Source organism: Elephas maximus, chromosome 6, assembly GCF_024166365.1.
Source record: "Elephas maximus indicus isolate mEleMax1 chromosome 6, mEleMax1 primary haplotype, whole genome shotgun sequence".
NCBI classification, from domain to species: domain Eukaryota; kingdom Metazoa; phylum Chordata; class Mammalia; order Proboscidea; family Elephantidae; genus Elephas; species Elephas maximus.
In genome coordinates, this window is record NC_064824.1 from 55,223,124 (window position 1) to 55,247,830 (window position 24,707).

General features: G+C 39.7%; 1 pseudogene; it reads right to left on the bottom strand.

Annotated features, from left to right (window-relative positions):
- Positions 1-2,108: 2,108 nt before the first annotated feature.
- LOC126078306 (proteasome activator complex subunit 2-like) lies at positions 2,109-3,586 on the bottom strand (annotated as a pseudogene).
- Between the last annotated feature and the right edge of the window lie 21,121 nt (positions 3,587-24,707).

The window sequence follows — 24,707 nt, forward strand, 5'->3', positions numbered from 1 at the left end:
GCATCCAATCAACACACTGGGAAGATATGGCTCCATGGCAGGTAGTTTTACATCTAGTTTATTACCAATGGCACTCATGTCAAACTGGGGTATATTAGAACTCATGTCCTACAGAACTCCATTCTGGGACTGATTCTTTAATATTTCATCAATGATTTACATGGATAGAACAGAAAATAATCTCCTAAAGCTGACAGATGATAGCATGCTGTTAGCAGATGACACCCCTCGTCAGTTAGGAAGGCGAGCATCCAGGACAGGATTAGAATTCCAAATGGTCTGGCAAGATGGAGAAGAGGTGGAGGCAAAAAGAATGAACTTCATTAGCAACTAGCACAGAGTAATACATTTATTAAGAGGGAAAACAGATTATACTGACCTAGCTAGGGCAGTGACTAACAATGAATGATTACTGCTGGAAAGAGTTAATGGTTGAAGTTACCCATAAACTAGAAATGAGACAGAAAGTCAAGTATGATTCTGGGAATGTACTGACAAATAAGACCATGTTGGGGTAAATCAATTATCCCATTATATACCATATTTTTTAAGCCCCTATTTGAGTGCAGTATCCACCCCCTCCCCACCCCAGAAAAGACGTACAGAAAGCAAAAGAAATCTTTGCAGTTGTAAGATGTAACCTGAAGCAATGATGAAGGAAGATCACTAAATTCAAGAAAACAAAGTCAACTGCAATTCATTTAATAATTATTTACTGAGCATCATCTGTGTGCCAGGCACTGGGGAACAAGGAGAGATAAGACCTGACTCCTGCTCTTGAGGTAATCAGAGACAAAAGGATAAACTTTACCTTTATAAAGACTGGTTGTTTTGATAAGTGGTAACTTTGGTAAAGGGTAAGACAGTACACAATATTGGGGAAGCCAGCACAGCTTGTACAAGGCAAGGTCATGCAACCTCCATAGACACGTCCAAACTCCCTGAGGGACCGAATTGCTGGACTGAGGGCTGTGAGGACCATGGTCTCAGGGAATATCTAGCTCAATTGGCATAACATAGTTTATAAAGGAAATGTTCTACATTCTACTTTGGTGAGTAGCGTCTGGGTTCTTAAAAGCCTGTGAGCAGCCCTCTAAGATACTCCACTGGTCTCACCCATTTGGGAGCAAGGGGGAATGAAGAAAACTAAAGACACAAGAAAAAGGTTAGTCCAAAGGACTAATGGACCACAACTACCACAGCCTCCACCAGACTGAGTCCAGTACAACTAGATGGTGCCCAGCTACAACCACTGACTGCTCTGACAGGGATCACAATAGAGGGTCTCAGACAGAGCTTTAGAAAAAGGTAGAACAAAATTCTAACTCACAAAAAAAGACCAAACTTACTGGCCTCGCAGAGACTGGAGAAACCCCAAGAGTATGGCCCCCAGACACCATTTTAGCTCAGTAATGAAGTCACTCCTAAGGTTCACCCTTCAACCAAAGATTAGACAGGCCCATAAAACAAAATGAGACTAAAGGGACACCAGCCCAGGGACAAGGACTAGAAGGCAGGAGGGGACAGGAAAGCTGGTAATAGGGAACCAGGTCTAGAAGGGAGGATGTTGACATATTGTGGGGTTGTTAACCAATGTTATAAAACAATGTGTGTACTAACTCTTCAATGAGAAGCTAGCTTGTTCGTAAACCTTCATCTAAAATACGATTAAAAAAAAAAAAGACTGGTTATTTTGAACAAGGCTGATAACCCTGATTTTTTTGTCATTCATAGCCAGCGCCTATGCATCTTTTTTATCTCCTTTTTGTAATTTTCCCCGTTTTTCCATTCTTTTTTATTTCTGTTCCTTGCCTAGGCTTTAGGTCTGCAGTGGAAGCCTACTAGCACAGCAGATTAGCCAGATGTGTTGAATGGAGTCCCCTCTGAGGCTTTGCCAGGACACCAGGCACCTCTGTTCTTGCATTTTATGATATCCCTACAAAATTATCTTTCACCCTCCGTATACCCCGTTAAAATGGCAGGCAATGAAATAAGGCTGAGAAACGGTTCCCAGGACATTAAGTAGATCCCTTCGTGTGTGCGTGTGTGTGTATTTTCCCAACACAGTACCAAAAAAAAAAAAAAAAAAAAAACCCGGTGCGGTGGAGTCAATTCCGACTCATAGCAACACAGTACAGGTCATGTATTCCCTTCTCTTCACCCTTTGGATTGACAATTTTCTCCAGTGTGATAAAGCTCAGGGTAGAAGGTCCTCAGGTCTAGCACCATGTCCCTGAGCTCCCCATAGGCCTCCTCATCTTGCTCTTGCACAGAGGCCTGGTAATCAATCACATGGGCCTCCTTGGAGATCGTGGCCACTGCATCCCTGTGTTCTGAGTAGGACTTGGAAATGATTGTCTGGAAGCCTTCCACTTTGGTCTTGACTGCATTCACACTAACACCTTCTTCTGGATTGCCACCCCAAAATCATTTCCATCCTCAATCTTGGGGATCAGATGCTGGATCCATGTCATCATCAGGCTGCATTTCTCTTTGAGAGTCCAGACTTCTGGCTTAACTAGGGCAAGCAGGGCCAGGACCTTTTCATTTCCAGGGAGAAAGCCGCTTTTAGGGCCTTCTTTCTTCTCCAACTTATCTGTTTCTATCTTATCATCCTTGGGTAGGGACTGCGAGATAAGGCTGTCCAGTGGGACCTGAAGGGAGGTCAAGTCAGCCACATTGAAGGAGTCCTCTTTCAAGAACTGATTCTGGTATGTGATCTTCTGTGGTAAGAATCTGCAGAGGAGAATGAGGAACTAATTTGCACTGGAAATTTTCACCTAAAACACAATCAAATTAAGTAAAAAAGTCTGCAGAGGATTTCTTCAGCCTTCTAGAGGAGATTTTGCCTGAAGACATGCATCTCTGCAGGCCTCCCACTCAGGCATACTGCACAGGGCTTAGCTATGTTCCTCCAGTTGCTAGATCTTCAGTCCAAGTAAGTCACTTTAGCTGGAAAGAAGGCTGGAGTAGATGTATTATGGATTACATAATATTATCCTGTTGATGACAGAAAGTCAATGAATGTTTGTGAGAAAGGGAGTGACAAGATCAAGTTAGAGTTTAGGAAGAGCAACCTTATTGTGGTAGACAGAACTGGTTTTTAGGGAGCAGAATGGAGCCAAGGGTCCCATTAGGAAGTGGTTATTAAGCTATTAAAAAAAAAAATAAGACACAATTAGGCAGTAGCAGTTAGAAAAAGCAGAAAACATAAGGAAATAAGAGACAATACAATGGAAGAATCAATTAAGATTTGGTGCCTAAATGAATATGACACTGAAAGGAGAGAGAGGAATTAAAAACCACTTTTTTTTATAGGTCCTAGAACAGAAGTTTGGATAATGTGAGCATCATAATGATGCCAAAACTGGGCAGTGGGGAGGTAAAGGAGTTTTGTGGTAGGGCAACCTTGATGGGTTCAGGGTTAGACAGGTTGTCTTTTTGTTGACAGGATATATATAAATGAAAAGCTGTATATCCAACAGGGAGCTGAGAATAGATTTCTAAGGAGAACATACTCACAGAGGTAATAGTGTGTTTTGGACATCTGCACCTGTATATCCCACTGACACATCACACTCCACATGTCTAAGGCTGAACTCTACCGTCATTCACAAACACAAAGCTTAATCATGCTTTTAAATGCCAGGCTACTAAACTCAGAGTCATCTCACCTCCCTCTGCTCCCTTGCCCTCCCACTAGTAACTAGTCACTAAATCTGACTAGTTCTATGAGCAAAATGTGTATCCATTCCTGATGCCATTCTTGAAGTTTCCATGATTTTCTCCCTAGACTATCATGAAAGTCTTATACCAGGTTTTCTTGCCACACATCTGCGTGCCACTTTCCACTCCACATTAAAAACCTCTTAAAAAACCTCTAGAGATTTGTTTCCCATTGCTTAAAATACAAAATCAAACCCATTGCCATTGAGTCAATTCCAATTCACACAGACACTATGGGACAGAGTAGAACTGTCCCATAGAGTTTCCAAGGAGCGCCTGCTGGATTTGAACTGCCGACCTTTTGGTTAGCAGCCAAATGCCATCAGGGTTCCTTTCCACTGGTTACAGAATAAAATTCAAAGTCTTCCTGGAATGAATATAACTTCCAACCTAATCACTGGGAATATCTATACACACCCAACACTAAAGTCCTGCCCCCCTTCCCTCCCCCGCCCCCAGGCTCCTTGCTTTCCTTTATTGATATCATACATTTTTCTGCCTGGCGTGTCTCTATTGTTGCTGTTCCACTATTTTGGAACATCCTTTTCCATTTATGGATAATATCTTTTAAGTTCTGGGTCACATGCTAGTCTCTTCATGAGGACTTCTCTCATTGCTTGTCTCTCTTCACTCTTGTTCCTTTTTTTTTTAAAAGCAAGAATGTGAACCAGGGAGATGAAAGTAGACGTCACAAGAAGAAAATGGATGTAATAAAAATGCAAGCAAAGGATTGTGGGGAAAAGGAATGAAGAGAAGAGAGAATGCAAAGATAAAATGAAAATCTTGGCTGGCCCTGATTGACTGGGGAGGATTACGATGTACAAAAAGATGATTAATTTGACTTTGAGCATGTTGGTTTCAGACACCAGCAATGAACCCAAATGAAGCCGAGATACCATGGAAAAAACCTTACATAAATGAAAGGGATGGTTGAAGCAGGGAAAAGTATTTGGAAATCATATGCAAAAAGTTGACATCAGATGCCTGGTGGATAGAGATCTCCAGAAGAGTCTGTAAGAAAGAAGACTAGGTCTGATGACAAAGCTATAAACCTTTCATATTTCAAGGGTGCAAGGAGGAAGGCCAACCAGCAAAGAAATCAGACAAAGACTGGCCACAGAAGTAAAATCACATATTTCAATGTTCTTAAAGGTGTTTTTTTTTTTTTTTTTTTAATTTTTGTTGTGCTTCAAGTGAAAGTTTACAAATCAAGTCAGTCTTTCATACAAAAACTTATATACACCTTACTATATACTCCTATATGGCACTGGGTTTTTTTTTTATATATACTCCTAGTTGCTCTCCCCCTAATGAGACAACACACTCTTTCTCTCCACCCTGTATTTCAGTGTCCATTCAGCCAGCTTCTGTCCCCTTCGGCCTTTACATCTCCCCTCCAGACAGGAGCTGCTCACATAGTCTCCTGCATCTACTTGATCCACAGAGGCTCACTCCTCACGAGTATCATTTTCTATCTTACAGTCCAGTCCAATCCCTGTCTGAAGAGTTGGCTTTGGGAAGGATTCCTGTCTTGGGCTAACAGGCCTGGGAACCATGACCTCTGGGGTCCTTCTAGTCTCAGTCAGACCATTAAGCCTAGTCTTTTTACAAGAATTTGGGGTCTGCATCCCACTGCTCTCCTGCTCCCTCAGGGGTTCTCTGTTGGGTTCCCTGTCAAGGCAGTCATCGGCTATAGCCTGGCACCATCTAGTTCTTCTGGTCTCAGGCTGATCTAGTGTCTGATTTATGTGGCCCTTTCTGTCTCTTGGGCTCATAATTATCTTGTATCTTTGGTGTTCTTCATTCTCCTTTGCTCCATGTGGGTTGAGACCAACTGATGAATCTTAGATGGCCACTTGCTAGCGTTTAAGACCCCAGACACCACTCTCCAAAATGGGAGGCAGAATGTTTTCATAAAAGGTTATTTTTTGTCTTAATGTTTTATTGGAAAATTCATTTTCTGAGATGCTGAGCTTCTGATTTGAAGAAACTGCTGATTCTTTACTCATATTGCATCCCTTTTGATTACAAATGTTGATAATTAGCAGTAGGAAAATTAGTTTTTTTTTTTCATGATTATGGGGTTTATCAGGGAAGTAACAGGGTACAATTCAGGATCAGGGTTAGAAGTAACTCAAGATATAGTTCTTTGATCAGAAGAGCTTCTTCTTGTTCTCTGTCTCTGGGCCCTTGCTGCTGTCGGGTCCTTTGGTGGGCTTCCTGCCACCGGGCCCTGCCGGGGGCCTTCGTGGGTGTTACAACTCTTAGCTCCTTGGGTTGGCCAGCCCCACTGCAGCCATCTTGCACCAGTCTCGTGGTTCCTGCTGTCTTGCGCCACCGTCTCTCTATGTCTTCTGGTTACAGCTCTTCTGTCTCCTGGATGTAGGAGGTTCTCAGTGCAGGGATCCCAGGTCTAAAGGATGTGTTCCACTCCTGGTTCTTCTTTCTTGCTGGTGGTGAGATCTTCCTTTCCCCTGCTTCTGGTACGCCTCATTTTAAGCCTAGTGGGACGGCGAAACTGACCAATCCCCTCATTAGGGTTCCATACACCTTATTTGCATGATCCCCCCCAACAAGGGTGCCATGCACCTTATTTAAATTATTAGTAAGCTATGCAATTCCCTTAGTAGGCCACATGCACCACAATTGGATAGTCTCACCCAGTCATTTGGTGGAAGTTAGATGGGCCATATTAAATAATTCATTGTACCACAGGCTACACCCTGGCTCCACTAGCCATTGGCCCCTTCATACTTGAAGGATTAACCTTCCACTCCCAAACATTTCACTAGTCCAGAACAGTCATTAACAATTAGCCCTTCAGCAGGGCAAGGAGTCCTAAGGGTGAGGTTACTCAGGTACCAGCCATTTAGGTCTGTTGCAGGTATTCATCTGATCTGGTCAGGTCCTCCAAAAGTCATCTTGGAGCTATTTTTCTTTTAAAAGAGATGTTACTTTTTTACATGAGTGTATCTAACTAAAGCTTTGTAAGAAAAACTGAAAATGGAAACAACCACCAATAATTAGGCTAAAAAATTTAAAGAGAAGTAGGTTAGTAGAGGCTAGTTTTCACATGATCTAATAACTGGGAGGAGGGTGCAGGAATATAATGTGTGAGAAATGAATTTGACTTGAGCAAACCACAGCTTTAGAAAGAACTTCCCTTTAGTCCAGGAATTCTTTGCTCTCTTTAGAGAAATTTATTGAAATAAAAATAGTACAAAAATACATTTTTTTGGTACAAAATCCAAACAATTCACCAATATAGAAGTAAATAAAAAAAAAGTCCCACCACTCCCAAATAATGCTTATCATGTTAAGACTTTTCAGAATATATACACAATCACATATGCACATATCTTTTTAAAAAATGGAAATGTGTTATAAATCTTCTCTGAAATTTCTTTTTCTTCATTCATATTGTGGTCATTTTTCCAAAATGTTGAGTGCTTTTGTTTTACCACCTTCTCTTGTTACTCCTATTATCCCAAGGTGGGAGAAAAGAGTGAACTGCATGAGCTGGCACTTAAAGGACGAAAAGAGGAAAAAAGGTGAAGCTTAAAAGGGATTTGTAGGATCCTGCTCTGAATTTTCATTAACATTTATTCATTATTAGTTTTTCTATACAAGACTTGCCCAACTTCCACCATCCCATTTCCCTTAAAAACAATAGTTGTGGCAATTAAAGATTATATTAATAAATATTACATTTGTACAGCACATCCACACACATTACCTTTCAAGTGAATTCTATCCTAGATTCACACTCCAATGGTCAGAGGTAGGCATGGTTGGGATTACTGGTTTCATTTGTCAAAAGCAAACTGGAGCATCTGTTAAAATTAAAGCAAAGTGTTTTATTGATGGAATAAAACAATCTGGATGGGGTAGCACTCTGTGAGAATTCACAAAAGTGCCCTGGTGAAAGGAATTTTTTACAGAGTTTAGGTACAGAAAATCCAGGAACTTACGAGGCAAAAGTTCTGATTGATTGGCATTTACAAAATCATGCTTGAACAGATACCAGACAATCCCAAGATCCTGTAAGCACTGTTTTGTTAATAATCAAGTTTGACTCAGTTTTAAAATCTTGTTAATCTGTGGATATTTCAGGGGCCAGCTGGAGTGAATATCCTTCCTGTGAGTAACTCATCTTCTGCAAGTGCCTGTTTTGTTAGTTATAGATGGCGTGTTTATTAGATGGCCGCCTATTCTAGATAGGCTTTTAAGACCCCAGACATATAGGTGGGCACCATCTGTTTATTGGTGGCTGTTTGCCTTGATAAGCCTTTAAGACCCTGGTCACTATCATGCAAATAGCCAGGCACTACTGCCGATGTCTTTGCCATACCATAGCTTGGACCTCAGCTTCTGTGAGGCAGGGCTGAATTAATAGGAATATGTGGCAGAGAGAGGTATCAGCCAAGGTGAAGACCTGAGCTATTTTCTAAGAGACTGCTGTTTCTTCAAAATACGTGAACTTTCAAATAGCAAGTAGGGTTGCATTGTGAGTATAGGCATTTGAAAAATATTTTATAAAACATTTGATTAATCTTATAATAATAATTATAACAAACAAGAGAATTAACCTGGTTTGTAAATGGAATGTAGCTGTCATAGATTGAGTTGTGTCCCTCCAAAATGTGTCAACTTGGCTGGGTCATTTTTCCCAGTACTATGTGGTTATCCACCATTTTGTGATCTGATGTGATTGTCTTATGTGTTGTAAATCCTAACCTCTGTGATATTAAGGAGCCAGGATGGGAGGCAGTTATGTTAATCAGGCAGGACTCAATCTACAGGACTAGGTTGTATCTTGAGTCAATCTCTTTTGAGATATAAAAGAGAAAAGTGAACAGAGAGGAGAGGGACCTCATGCCACCAAGAAAGAAGTGCCGGGAACAGAGCAAGTCCTTTACACCCCGGGTATCTGCACTGAGAAGCTCCTAGACCAAAGAAAGATGATGACAAGGACCTTATCCCAGAACCAACACAAAGTCTTCCCCTGGAGCTGGCACCCCGAATTCGGACTTGTAGCCTCCTAGACTGTGAAAGAATAAATTTCTATTTGTTAAAGACATCTACTTGAGGTATTTCTAATATAGCAGTATTAGACAGTAAACCAAAAAACCAAACCTGTTGCTGTAGAGTTGATTCTGACCCCTAGTGACGTTATAGGAGAGAATAGAACTGCCCCCATAGTGTTTCCAAGGAGCACCCACTAGATTTGAGCTGCCAACCTTTTGGTTAGCAGGCATAGCTCTTAACCATTATGCCACAAGTGTTTCCAACTACGACAGTAGCCTACTCAACGTATTAAGAAAAAGAGAGTTGGGCATGGGGGTAGAGAAGCCATGTAACTTTCTGACCCACCTGTTAATAATTCCAGAGGGTGTTACAACTTGACATGTATAGCCTGCTTAAAGGAAATATTAAAATTTACAACTGAATCAGGTACAGAGCTGTAGTTAAATACAGCCATAACTAAAGGGTCTGCATTAGTATGTGCAGCTTTTGGGATCTGATAACAAATCTAACAGTCAGTCAGATTACTGGCATAAGCTACTGATGATTGAGCTAATCTAACAAAAATCTAACAAAGCCATTATCATGTCAGGCATCAACAAGAATCACAATACACAGTAAGAGAATACTTAAGAAAGACTTCATAGTGTAAGAATACTTACTACCTATAAAGCAGTACAGTAGACAAATATGACAAAAATAATAGCTATGATAAAGCAAAACTCCTTTAGTCATAAAGGTCGACTTATCAGGAAATAAATTCAAGTTGGTAAAACAAAACTGTTTCAAAGGCCATGAGTATTAAACAGAGTTCAATGGTTTCATTTACTCATACAAAAATAAAATATTAAAAACAAAGAATAACACATAAGCATGCAGTAAAGCAACCACCATAAGAATACCAGTAATCAAGAAACAAAGTCCAAAACCTCAGCAGGTTGCATGAAGTCTTGCTCCATAATACTGGAACTGGTTGTCCACGGCTTCAGAACACAATGGTGCTTGAACTTCAGCTTAGGTCCTTCAGTAGTTTGAACAGTCCAGGGATGCTTAATCTTTTTTTTTTTTTTTTTTTTTGAGTCAGGTGAATCCAAGCCCCAAGTTCCTGCAGTTTAGCAGTACATGGGCTAGTGAGACCAAGCATGGACCTTTCTAGTTAGCTTCTAAGGAGTCTTTCAATTGATGTCTTTTTCAATATATATTCTCCTGGGGCAATATTGGAGCCCTCGTGGTGCATGGTTAAGAGCTCAGCTGCTAACCAGAAGGTCGGCAGTTTAAAACAATCAGCTGCTCCTTGGAAACCCTATGGGGCAGTTCTACTCTGTCCTTTAGGGCCACTATGAGTCAGAATCAACTCAATGGCAACAAGCTCAATGGCAACAAGTTTTTTTTTTTTTTTTTTTGGTTTTGGGGCAATATCAGGTAGATTTTGGGATTCTAATTTCTGGTCATCAAAGGCTTCTTTAACCTGTGAAAAATATTGTGTCAAAATAGAATTAAGTTACGGCAGATTCAGCATTTTATAATACTGGAGATGATGAGAAAGATTAAAAAACAGAATAATATCAGTTAAGGAAGCAACAGGATTGTTAAAATTCAATATTAACAATTAGTTAATGGCATAGGTACTTCTTTGTGAGTAGTAAGGATGTCGAGGGCCATTTTATCTTGAAGAATTATTTCTCTCATCATGGTTATTTCAATTAATTTTTTGGAGTTCATGGGTGGAATTATTGAAATCATTCCGAAGGTGTTTAGTTCAAACTTTGACATGTACCCTAACACTTTCTAATTCACAGGATATTCTACAATTAGTATAATGTTATTACTTACTGAAATAACTAGTTCTTATATTGAAAGAGGGAAAGGAAAATAGGCATGTTTTCCTATATTTAAAAAATAGATCATTGAACATCAGCGATATTTTTATAAAAACCGTATAGTAATTCTTTTAGCTTATTCCGTTTTATGTAGTTGATTTTGGTTCCATACAATTCTGGATCAACAGCACTCTGTTTTTTTCTGCTTAAGAGTTTTGGAAAAGTCTTGATTTAGTCCAATGGCATCCGCTTTTGAAATATAATAGTACTCTTCATAAGTCTGACATAGTCCATTTTTGTTGAAATGTTTTGATTAAGCTAAGTGAATCTTACCTGCAGACGATAAACTTAAACGCTCATGGTTAACTTACAATAATCTTAAAAGTGAAAGACTTGATAGGAATTAATTATAAAAATAATACAAAGCCAAATAAAATTAATTCAAAAACAAAAAAGAGCTTGACAAAAATATCTCCAAACATAATGATCAACCTTGTTTTTAAAGAGCTTTAGATATAATATGTAATAATCTTAAAATATAATATTAAGTAGTCAGGATATATTGAGAATAAACTAAATTATTAAGTCTCTAAATATCTGAATAGTTAAAAAGAAATAAAAATAAAAACTTTTATGGGTAATTGATATGAATTCCCCAGTTAAACCTTTGGTTTTAATGAAGTTAGATTTAAAAGAAATAAAGTTGCAACTATATTAGCAAAAAATAATAATAACAAAATTATGACATAACATCTTTGACATATAAACTTTAACCCAAAGAAAAATCAGACACTTCTCCTGATTTGTCAGCATGTCTCATGTAACTTAACAGAAAAAAAAACTTTGTTATATTTCCTTCTTTCCCTTTACAAGGCAGGAACAAATATTCTGTGGCTTTCCATGAAGTTTCAAAATTGTCAGGAGTTATCATAGATCATTGAAATGGATAGCTCAGAATGTTGTGCCAGCCTAAGCTGCAGATACTGGCCAATAATGTAAACCAAGTCTTACCTGTAGCCCGTGAAACAGCTTCACTTGCCTGCTGCCAATTTCACTCTGACGATGATGGTGTCTTCACTTTCATTCTTTGAGAAAACACAGCAGGATCAGAATGGAACAAAAATGGTAAGACTCACAAAAGAGTTTGCTAATACAGTGTTATGAAAATATGATTTCCTACCACTGGATGATACCATTAGATTATAATATTTCTTCAAAGAACTGACTTTGATTAGTTTAATAATAAATGAGCACTTACAAGTTTAGTAGTCCTAATATTTCCAGGAATTAGTAGAAATGATTTCCTTCTAACAAAGGTTTTTATGTTTTGTTCTTTGCCAACCTTAAAGGTAGTTTTTAAAAAATCTAAGTAAGTTAGGATAGATATTATATGAATTGAAAAAAAAATTTTTAAGGAATAAAAGTAGTAACTTTGTCCTGAAAAGAAACTGGCTCCCAAAAAATTACAGCGTCTTTCAAATTACTTGTTACTTAGGCCAACCCAAACATATATAAATGAACAAAGATTGCACAGATTTTCTTGACTATGAGGCAGGAAGGGATTGGGGGCAGAATCTAGTCTCCATGGCCCTACCCTCAAGGCCACAGCTTGCCCAGAACTACTTTGAAAACAATTTAGGGGGTTCTTATTTTTGAATGATTTTCAAAAACATAGCATGCATTTTATATTAGTTTTTTTTTTATTTCAAGTGCTGTAATTTAAAATTTAAGTTGTGTTTAAAAACAGCAACAAAATTGTATTGTATCTTTTCACTGTATAATGTAAACCTAATTATTTTACCATGGTTTAGATTTTGCATATTTGCTTTATGTTATGCTGTTGATTTTTATACTTTTTTAAATTAGAATTTATTTCAGATATTTTGTTCATGGTACTAGTCTTCAGGTTTATGTGCTTATCAATTAAATAACCCCTGATGGTCAGTGGGTTTCTCTTATAGGCATTTACTGGTGATCCTGTATCCTTTGTTTTTGTGGTTTATAGAGTCTGAGATTGTGCAAACTCGAAAAATTCTCGGACAGTAATGTACCCAGAACCTCACACTACTGCAACTCCCAACCCCATTGCCATGGAGTGGATTCTGACTCATAGTGACCCTATAGGACACAGTAGAACTGCCTTATAGAGTTTCCAAGGAGCTCCTGGTGGATTCCAACTGCCAATCTTTTGGTTAGCAGACATAGCTCTTAACCACTATGCCACCAGGGTTTCCCTACACAAACTCTTGCAAGAGTCAGAATGAAAACAGACGAGACAAAACGAAACAGACAAGGTTAAAATGAATTAGAATTCTTAGGTAATTCTAGAAGAGCTCAACAAGAAATCGGAGCTCAAAATTCGAGAAGTTATTTACCTGGCAGCAACTTCCAAGGAATTCTCAGAGCGGTGCCCCAAAACACTCCTGCTTTGGTACCTGAGCCTGGTCCTTGAATCCTTGGGGGTGGGGGGAGAGGTTGCTGCAAGCAATACACCCTGGAATTCTCACTTCTAATCACTAAGGAATGTCAACAAGCAAACTGTAGCTTCTGTTAAAATTAAAGCAAAATGTTTTATTGAAGGAATAAAGCCATACGGTTGGGGCAACACTCTATGAGGATTCACAAAAGCGCTCTGGCAGAAGGAATTTTTCCGAGTTTAAGTACAAAAAATCTAGGAACTTACATGGAAAAAAATTCTGATTTGTTGGCATTTGCAAAATCATGCTGTAACAGACACCAGGCAATTCCAAGTTCCTGTAAGCATTGTTTTGTTAATCATAAAGTTTAAGTCAGTTGAAATCTTGTTAATCTATGGATATTTTGGGGGCCAGCCTGAGTGAATATCCTTCCTGTGAGTATGCTGTGAGAGGCAGGGGGTGGAGGGGAGCCCACAGGTTTCCTGAGGTATGCTGGTTTGGTGACTTTTGAACGTCAGCTTAGAATAAGCAGTAAACAGCAAAAATGAAGTCCAGCCTGCAGTTTTGGCAGAAGCCTCTCTTTATTCCAAGCACCTAGATTTTTAAAATGTTCTTTCATACATTTTATAGCAATTGTCACTTCCCCAAAGTCTCACAGCTATTTGTGTTAAGGAAGTTGTGACTAGATAGACTCAGGACTTCCACACCAGACACTGGGTTTATTTCTTTCATCACACTGTCTCCCACAGGGGGATTTCCACAACCATGTCCCCCCTGAGCTTTGCTAAACTGTTCCATGGAGTATGGCAGCTCAAATCTTGGATTAGGCTACAATTAGTTGAACATCACCAGACCTAGTAGTTTTCTTTAAGTGAGAAAAGGGTGACTCTCCCAGCTTCATTTGACAAGCATCTGGATCACATATTGAAGTGATGACAGTGGAGAGGACAATAAAATTCTACAGAATCCTGCACTGATGTCTCTATATGTAAGCCAGCTAATAAATAATGCCAGCAATGGTCACATGCACAATTTGCAGATTGCACTTAATGAAGGGAAATTTTGGGGAGAAGCATAAGACATACTGTACTGGAAAATGCATTACTGTATTTCTTTGTTTCTGAGACATACTTTCCCATATTTTAATGCTTGGAAATAACATTCATTTTACAAATCCATGTGTTTTTGATTAGGCGAAAAGTAGTAAATGGGGATCATTAAAATTAGATTTTTGTCTATACTCTTATATTTCCTCATCTTGGGTAGGTCATTTACCCTCCCAATGTTATGACCATGAGATGACATATGTAAAGTTCACTACACATTACACAGGTGGTGCTTTTAATAATAACTAACATGTATCGAGGGCTTACCATCTCCTGGTTATTATTCTTAGGACTTTGAGAGGATTTTCTCATTTAATCCTCATACTGAAGCTCTCAGAGAAAGTCCTATAAATACCCGTTTTACAGATAAACACACTGAGATGTAGCTATTCAAATAAGAGTAGCTGTAGGGTAAAAATTGGTAAGTGGCAAAGCTGGGACTTGAACAAGGTAATATAACTCCAACTAACCTCAAGACTATTGACCTGCTTACTGCATAATATTTCACATAGTCATCATTTTCTTTTCCTTCTTCCTTTTCAAGTTCTGTATGGGTTTATTAGATGATTTTGATTTATTATAAACACAAATACCTTCTAGATTATAAACATGGAGCTGGTAAGTGCCATTAGCTATGCTAAAAAATATAATCCTCAGCCTAAACACACACACACACCAGACTGACTTTTGGAGTGCTTCTTGCACAGTGACACAAAATGAAACAATAAACCAAATTAAACAAACCAAACAAGAAAAAACAACAACAAACAACCTTGGACTGGCTTTTTGCAAAGTAAAGCAAATTGAATTTATTAAAACACCTTGTGATGTTCGAAGAAATGTGTTGACTTCAGCTGCTACTTTGGAAACTTCTGTTAAATTTCCAGTAATAATACGTATTCCGGATGTACTGCAGCAATATCTGCAAAAACTTCAATAAAGTGAAAGGAGATACAAAAGTGGAGAAGGTAGTAGCTCAGATTGAACATGTAAATTCCCAGAGGCAGTCTTCAAACAACTCTTATTGAACCCCTCCTATCAAATACTAGATACTTTCCAAAGTCTTGTCTCATGTAGTCCTTATACCATCTCCATGGAGGAGAGATTGAGGGTCCCATTTTACAGATTACTTAATTAAGGCCCTAGCGGGTAATTTGGCCAAGGGCTTTAAAATCTCAGCTTTTTAAAAAAATTATTATTAATTTTTATTGCACTTTAAGTGAATGTTTACAAATCAAGTCAGTCTCTCGTTCAGAAATTTATATACACCTTGCTATATACTCTTAATTGCTCTTCCCCTAATGAGACAGCACTCCTTCCCTCCACTGTCTTATGCTTCTGGCCTCCTCTGCCCTCTCATCTCCCCTCCAGACAGGAGATGCCAACATAGTCTTATGTGTCTACTCGATCCAACAAGCTCGTTCTTCACCAGTGTCATTTTCTATCCCGTAGTACAATCCAATCCCTGTCTGAAGAGTTGGCTCTGGGAATGGTTCCTGCCTTGGGCTAATAGAAGGTCTGGGGACCGTGACCTCTGGGGTCCTTCTAGTCTTAGTCAGACCCTTAGGTCTGGTCTTTTTATAAGAATTTGAAGTCTGCATCCCACTGCTCTCCTGCTCCCTCAGGAGTTCTCTGTTGTGTTCCCTGTCAGGGCAGTCATTGGTTGTGGCCAGGCACCATTTAGTTCTTCTAGTATCAAGCTGATGTAGTCTCTGGTTTATGTGGCCCTTTCTGTTTCTTGGGCTCATAATTACCTTGTGTCTTTAGTGTTCTTCATTCTCCTTTGCTCCATGTGGCTTGAGGCCAATTGATGCATCTTAGATGGCCACTTGCTAGCGTTTAAGACCCCAGAAGCCACTCTTCAAAGTGGGATGCAGAATGTTTTCTTAATAGATTTTATTATGCCAATCGACTAGATGTCCCCAGAAACCATGGTCCCCAAAACCCCGCCCCTACTGCGCTGGCCTTTGAAGCATTCAGTTTATTCAGGAAACTTTGCTTTTATTTTGTTTTTAGTTTAGTCCAGTTGTGCTGACCTCTCATGTGTTGTCTTCCCCTTCACCTAAAATAGTACTTATCTACTATCTAATTAGTGAAGACCACTCTCTATCCCTCCCTCTCCCATCTCATAACCATCAAAGAATATTTTCTTCTCTGTTTAAACTATTTCTCCAGTTCTTATAATAGCAGTCTTATATAACAAAATCTTAGCTTTTGCAATATACTCAGCTAGGGGCATAAGTCAATGAAGCTTAAGCTTCGGGGGCCTCAGTTGGATAAACTTTTTCCAAAGCCTTGTACTGATTCATAATCATGTGTTCTTTCTTATAGAGATCCCAACCAAACCCACTACTGTCAAGTTGATTGCTATTCATAGTGACCCTATAGGGTTTCTAAGGCTGTAAATCTTTAAGGAAGCAGACTGCCATATCTTTCTCCCAAGGAGCAGCTAGTGGATTCCAACTGCCAACCTATTGGTTAGCAGCTTAGCTCTTTAACCACTGTGCCACTAGGGCTCCTTCTTATAGATTGCTGTTGTTGTTAGGTGTCATGGAGTGGGTTCCAACTCATAGCGACCCTATGTACAACAGAACAAAACACTGCCTGATCCTGCACCAACCTCACAATCCTTGCTATGTTTGAGCTTGTTGATTCAGCCACTGTGTCAGACCATCTCATTGATGGTCTGCCTCTTTTATACTGACCCTTTATTTTACCAAACATGATGTCCTTCTCCAGGGACTGGTCCTTCCTGATAATATGTCCAAATTTCATGAGATGTTTCACCATTCTTGCTTCTAAGGAGTATTCTCGTTGTACTTCTTCCAAAATAGAATTGTCTGTTCTTCTGGCAAAAACAAAAAACCATTGCCTTTGTGTTCATTTGGACTCAGAGTGACCCTATAGGACAGAGTAGAACTGCCCCACAGGGTTTTCAAGGAGCGGCAGGTATATTCAAATGGCCTACCTTTTGGATAGCAGCTGTAGTTCACTGTAGCTCTTAACCACTGAACCACCAGGGAATGATAAATTCAATATTCTTTGCCAATGCCATAAATCAAAGGCATCAATTCTTCTGTGGTCTTCCTTATTCATTGTCCAGCATTTGCATGCATATGAGGTGACTGAAAATATCATGGCTTGGGTCAAGTGGATCTTAGAGTTCAGAGTGAACTCTACAAAGATTTTAAAGAGGTCTTTTGCAGCAGATTTGTCCAATGCAAAGCATCATTTGATCTCTTGACTGCTGCTTCCATGGGCTTTGATTGTGGATCTAAGTAAAATGAAATCCTTGACAACTTCAGTATTTTCTCCATTTATCATGATGTTGCTTATTGGTCTAGTTGTGAGGATTTTTGTTTTCTTTATGTTCAGGAGTAATCCATACTGAAGGCTGTGGTCTTTGATCTTCATCAGAAAGTACTTCAAGTTCTCTTCACTTTTAGCAATGTGTCATCTGCATATCACAGGTTACTAGTGAGTCTTCCTCCAATCCTGATACTCACTTCTTCATACAGTCCAGGTTCTTGGATTATTTGCTCAGCATACAGATTGAATAAGTATGGTGAAAGGATACAACCCTATGGCACACCTTTTCTCCTCCTTCAGTTTCTCAAAGAAGTCTTTCTCCTACAGCCCGTGTAAGGTCAGCCACCATTCTGCTTAGCACACTGTGCTCCTTCAAATGATTATCGTGGTTGTACTTAACTAATGAATTGTGTGCTTCCTCATTTATATTGGAGCCCTGGTAGCACTGTGGTTAAGAGTTCATCTGCTAACCAAAAGGTTGGGAGTTGGTATCCACCAGCCACTCCTTGGAAGCCCCATGAGGCAGCTCTACTCTGTTCTGCAGGGTCACTATGAGTCGGAATTGACTCGATGGCAACAGATTTCATTTGTTTTGTTATTGTTGTTTATACCAGTCTTCCCAATTGAATTGAAGCTATAAGACAACTATGTCAGCTCTGTGCATTGTCACACCTGTTAAAAATAATAAAAACTCACCAAAATTTGAACATAAGTTTTATTCTGAGCACTTATTCTATATTCATACACCGATGCCACTTTAATTTCCAGAAAAAGCAAATGGTTCAAAGAAGCCAGGTACAATGGGGCATATAAACAGAAGAGGAGGGAGAAATATGGAAGCTCAATTATTGGCTAATCTTAACAGGACTCATGGAATCCTGCCTCCCCTTTTGTGAGATCAACTGTTATCAGTTTACTTTTGGCCTGGCCGCTAAGAATTTGGTACCCCACCACCTGCAGCCATAAGCCTTTTTGAGATTTAAATTAGGAGGCAATAGTTTGAGAGCTATCCTTTTCCACAGGATAAGACAAGTTTACATTGCCTTAGAGACCGCACCCCCCCACCCCTATGTGTCAGGTCCCCCAAAACTTGGATCCCCTCCTGTAGGAAGTCAGAAGTCTGTAATAACATGCCATCTCAGGCAAGTCAACCTTTGGACTTCAGCTCCTTCCGGGTGAGGTGAATGCCAGGAACGCTGGAATCCCTGGCCAGCTTCAGGATTGTGATACATTATACATCTTGCATTCACCTGGAAGTCCCCCTTCCCCCCTTTATATTTACCGTTTAACAATCCTTTTGTAGCCCACCTCCCAGAGACCCTTAGAGAGCAACATCAACCATACTCTTATTGCTTTGGTTTTTCTGTTTATCGCAACATTACCCCAGCCTGCAGGAAATGAGATTGCAAAAGGAAGGGGAGTGGGTCCCTTCCAGACCTCCACAACTCTCAGATTATACTAAAACTGGGAGCAAAAACTCTCTTTAGCATTTGAAAGGGAAGGCAATTGTATTACTAAGCCCCACTAGACCGCCTCCAGACTTTTCTTGACCATGGAACAAAGGGAAAAAAAGCAAACACCACTTCACACCACTATTCACTGGAGGTTAAAAGAGACCTCCCACTACTAAAGTCATTCTAAAGGTCAGTGTGTGAGTGTATTGAGGAGGAGGGCGCTGGCCAGGGAACAAAATGTTTACCATCAGCCTCTGGCTGGCTGCTTCTGTTTTTCTTCCAGCATGTGCAGGGGGTGTATCAGTCAGATTTGGACATTTCCATCCCCGATTAGCTTGCTGGTGCTCAAATTATACTTTCTTGGCCCTCTTCAGTCTTTTTCAGATTCTTGGTTCCAGTTGAACTGAGAAAGCTGGGCCATCCTGAGCCAGGACAACTTCCTGGAGACTATTATTCATTCGTGGTCCTTGAGTCAACTGATATTCATTGAATGCCTAATGTGTGTCAAGCACTGAACTAGGCGCTGGAAGGGTGTGTTGAATAGGAAAATTAATAAATAGACGTATTTCTTTGGTTTAAGATTTTTCTTATCCAGGAAACCAAATATTAACCATAAAAAGCCTAACCCAAACTGCAAAACCTGCCACAAGCTGCTCTATAGCAATGTAAATTTGTCTTATCTTGCTAGAAAAGGACAGTTGTCAAACTATTGCCTCTTAATTTAAATCTCAAAAAGTTTCTTGACTGCAGGTGAATTGTTTTGGGTGCTTTCGAGTGACCTAATGTCACAACAGAACTCGACGGCACTGGGTGTTTTTTTTAATGTACAACAGAAGGAAACACTGCCTGGTCCTGCAGCCACCTTACAATCATTGTTATACTTGAGCCCATTGTTGCAGTCACTGTGTCAATCCAGCTCATTGAGGGTCTTCCTCTTTTTCACTGATCTTCTACCAAGCATGATGGCCAGAGGTAAATTTCTTCAATTCAATTGGGAAGACTGGTATAAACAGGGAAGCACACAGCTCATTAGTTGAATACAATTGTGATAAGTGTTTGAAGGAGCACAGTGTGCTAAGAGGGCTTAGCAGGAGGATGGCTGACCTTACTTAGGCTGTAAGAGAAAGACTTCTGTAGGGAAGTGAAGCAGTGGAAGTTAGCTGTGTGCTAGCACAGTTGAGATCCTGCTGAGCATAGGGGGAAGCAGGCAAAAAGGCTGTAACTTGGGATAAACAAGGGCTAGCAAGGAATTGAAAGAAGACTAATGTGGGCAGAGCCCCAGAGAGCAAGCCAGGATGGGGCTGAAGACTAGGCAGGAGGGGAGCTCCTACAGGGTTTTGTAGATTTTAGCTACTTAAGGATTTTAATGAGGAAAGGGATGTAAGAGGTTTGCAGCTTGCAGAAGGTTTTAGGCAGGCAGGAGACTAGTTGGTAAAAAAAAAAAAAAGTTGGTAAGCAATGTCAAAATCAAGATGATAAATTCTCAAGCTTAATATGCATATGAATTGCTCGGAGATCTTGTTAAAATGCAGATTCTGATTTGGTATGCTTGGGGTGGGGTCCGAGGTTTTGCATTTTAAACAAGCTGGTGCATACCCACACTGCTGGTCCACACTACGAACACTTTGAGTAACCAGGTCTTAGATCTGATGGTTGCAATGGAGATGAAGAAAAGTGGACAGATTTGAGAGTTATCTTGTGGGAAGTGAGTGAAAGGAGTATCAAGATGTCTTGCAGTTTTCTGACTTGGATGACTGGGTAGAAGGGGTTGGTATTCACTGAGAAAGGGTATACTGAGGAAAAAGCTTGGGTGGGAGGTAAAAAGCTCAGCTTTGGACATGTTGAGGTGTCTTAGGAATATTCAACTAAGCAATGGTGCATATGAACCTGAAGTTCAAGAAAGAGAAAGCTGGAGATACAAATTTAGAAGTCATCAATATGTAAATGATAATTGAAGCCATGAAAATGGGTGTTACCACTCTAACAAGAATAAAAAACTAAGGTTGATAGCCAGGAGCTGCTCAGCCATTATTAAGCAAAACCTTAGGTGATGGCGATGGGTGTGGCTCAACTGGGAGCTGCTCAAACCAAGGGGAGCCTACCCCCTCCTATCCATTGTCCTCAAAGCACTGGGTGTGGCTAGAGCCAATCAAACCCAGTTTACTAGCTTACAAGCCAAAGAAAAAAGGTAAGTTTGTCTTACTGGGCCTGTGAGCCAGGGTAACCTATGTAGTCCATATTGTTTGTAGGTACTTCTTGGTGAGCAACAGTATGAAAGGTTCTACCTCCATTTGTTCAGGGAGTTTGATTTGAGGTATACACCTCCTTGCTCCTTGCCTGCGTGCTTGCAATAAATGCTTTTTCTCCCTCCTCACCTAACCTCACCTAGATGTGTCTTTATTGACAAGAAGCCACACTGAACAAGACCTGCTTGTGGTAATAGGGTCACAAACTCAAATTTGGCCTATTGGCATTCTCTTTGTGTCTTGGATGAGAAGAGAAGAGATCTAGGACCAAGCAAGCATTTAACAAATCACATGGGGAAGAGAAGCCAGCAAAGAAATCTGAGAAGAAGAGGCCAGGAAGATGGAAGAAAAACAAAGTTGCTACCCATGAGTCCTTCCCTTCCTTCCTTCTTGCTTATATAAACCAGGTTTTAGCAGACGGAGATTCTCTCAAGGTCTAGGAAGGAGATCCCTCCTATAGCCCCAGAGTGTGAGTCGTGTTGATCTAAACCAGACAGGATAATCACATTTCACTTTACCTAAGGATTAATGCATAGTGGGCTCTGACCAAAAACTGACAAAAGTGAAAGTAGTCTGAGGTAGATGGGGATTCAGAGGAGGCATGTTTCTTTCCAATGAAAATGTCAGGTATGAGAAAAGAGCTTCATGGTGCCACTCTTCCTCCCTTTTTCCTGCTTTGAACTCTGACATGTCAGAGCTATGTCAGCTATCCTAGGACTGATAGGAGACAAGGTTAAGGGTAAAAACTCAACTGCTAAAGACGGTGAAATGAAAAGCTAAAAAGTGCCAGCTGTTGGCCTGTTCTGGAACTATTTCCCTCTAGTCTTTTCATTAAGATGGTAAATGTCCATACTAACGCCACTCTTAGATGACTCTTCTACTTGTAGCTGAGTGCATTTCTGTTCGTGTAGTATGACGCTGAGTAGTGCAGTTTTGGAGTCAGATAGACATGGTTCAGGTAAACATGGTGTTTAACTTTGGGTATTTTGTATGTTTCCTCAGGTTCCTCATCTGCAAAACTTAGATGATAATGGTGTTTATCCCAAGAACTCTCACATACTATTGGTTAGGGTGTAAATTAGTAAAGCCACTCTGAAAAGTAATTTGAAAGGGTTTACTAAAATTGAAAATGCATGTAGCTTAAGGCCCAGTATTTCCATTTGTTGGTAAATCTTAGAAAAACTCTTGCAGAATGTATTGAGAGACATGTACAAGGTTATTTGTTGAAGCACTTATTGTAATGGGAGAGAATTAGAAACAGTTTAGATATCCATCAGGGAAAACCGCATAGGTAAGATATAGTATATTGATATGATAGTACACAATGGAGCAGTTTAAATAGATGAACTAGTTCTCTTTATATATCAGCATGGATGGATCTCAAAAACATAATGCTGAGTAAAAAAAGCAAATTGCAGAGTGAGACATGTTCTATGATCCATTTATATACATTTTAAAAGCAGCCACTATACTACATATTTTTATGGATCTGTAAGCCTATGGAAAGTAGATTGCAAGGACACATTAGACACTCTTGGGGATAGATGATAAAAAGGACAAGAAAATATAGGGGTCATGTCTAGACAGATGATTATCTCATGCCAGTAATGAAAAACAATGACTGATTGAATCAATTCAGTTCTGTGCATCTGCAGTTCAACCTTAGAAACGAAACGAAACAAAACAGAACAAAAGTATTACTCTTCTAGGATTAAATGACATAATTACCCAGTGTCTGGCATATAGTAAGGGTTTAATAAATGACAGTCATCATCATTATTGTTAGGCACAACCTGGGATGCTCTGGCTTTTCACTTCCCATAGGCTGTTTCTAGTACAATAATCTTAGAAAGAAGGGGTTTGGTTAGTACATCTCTGTACCTAAATTTTCAGTTCACATGTATTTGTGTGAGGGTTATAAAAGCAGAGGCTTGGTTTGGGCCAGTTATTGATGTACACTGAGGCTACTATAACGGGTTCAAAAAAATGCTGCCAGGCACGTGCCCAATGGCAGCCCAGTCCACCAATTCCCTAAATAACCACAGGGAGAGGAACAGCTTACTAGTCTTAAGTCCTTGCATTTTGCATGAGTGGCTTATATTAACCAGAATTCTTTCTGCTTGAAGTGACAGAAACACAATCCAAACTAGGTTGTGCAAAAAGGGAAATCTACTGATGCATGTATAAAATCTGAGAAGTAAAAAAAAAATCATTCTCAAATTTCTTGACTGAATTGGAGAATCCTCACTGCCTTGCACTTACCTAATCCTGTCATTTCCATAGCTGAGGGTCTGTTGCTTGCAGTGTCTACTTGAGGTACCAATTTCTGAACTAGTTCTGCAAGTAACTGAGAGAAGCTCTGACTGACCTATGCAGAAAAGGGAATTTACTAGGTGAATACAGTCTTTTTGTGCAAATAACGAGCACCTTCTTTGTTTGTTTGCACTATACTAATTTTTTTACAGCAACATGTAAAAAAAAATTGGCATAGCAGCTCTTATGAAAAGACCTTGCAGAGGGAGGGCACGGTTGGCAAACGAATGTGGGAGGTGTGCATTACTTGCATAAAAATATTGTACTATTATGGATTGAATTATGTCCCCCCAAAACAGGTGTTGAAATCCTAACCCCTGTGCCTGTAAATATGAAATAGGGGGTTTTGTCTTGTTGTGTTAATGAGACCACACCAGAGTACAGTAAGTCTTCAACCCAATCATTTCTGAGTTATGAAAAGACCAGAACAGACATAGAGATATATACGGGGAAAGACAGATACCATCTGAAGATCAGCTACAAGCCAAGGAATACCAAAGAATCAAGGGACTTCCGGGACTGCTTACAAGCAAGGAGTCAACAAGGCTGAGACCCTGATTTAAACTTTTAACCTTCAGAACTGTGAAAAAATAAATTTCTATTCTTAAAGCCACCCACTTGTGGTATTTATGTTATAGCAGCACTAGGTAACTAAGACAGACATGTATATAACTCACAAACTTAAAGGAAATGCTAGAAAACCAGGTCTTGGAAAGAAAGGGAAGCAAGCAGCTGCAAGATCTCAATCAGAAATATAACCTCTTCTCTTTAGGTCTAGGTCATGCCATTGGAACAACCCAACTGTAACCACCTAGAGTTTCTTTGTCACTCTTCCTGGAGAATGACATAGTTGGCGTAGAATGATTGGCATAGTTTAGTTCATATGAGTGGGCCTTATGATTGACAGGCCTATTAAGACCATATAGAATTGGGATGGGGTAGTCCCCTAAAAAAGACCTACTTCCAAAAGAAGGAGAAAGAAATGCTGGCCATCCAAAAATAACAGATGTCTACTACACAACTAAAGGTAGTTGGCATCTTATTAGAAAATTTCAAAGCTCACAGGCTGAAAGCTATATCATTTTACTGAGTTTGCTTACTGACTTGGGGAACTTAACTTTACAAATCTCTGTTCTCTCTTCCACACTTGGCTCTGTAAACTAACAGCTGTTCAGATCTCTTCAGGGAGTGGTTCTCAAACTTAGTTTGGTTGCCCATTAAAATAACTCGGCCTCACACGCAAGGATCCTAATTTAAGTGGTATGGGATGGAGAGCCTGGGCATCAGTATT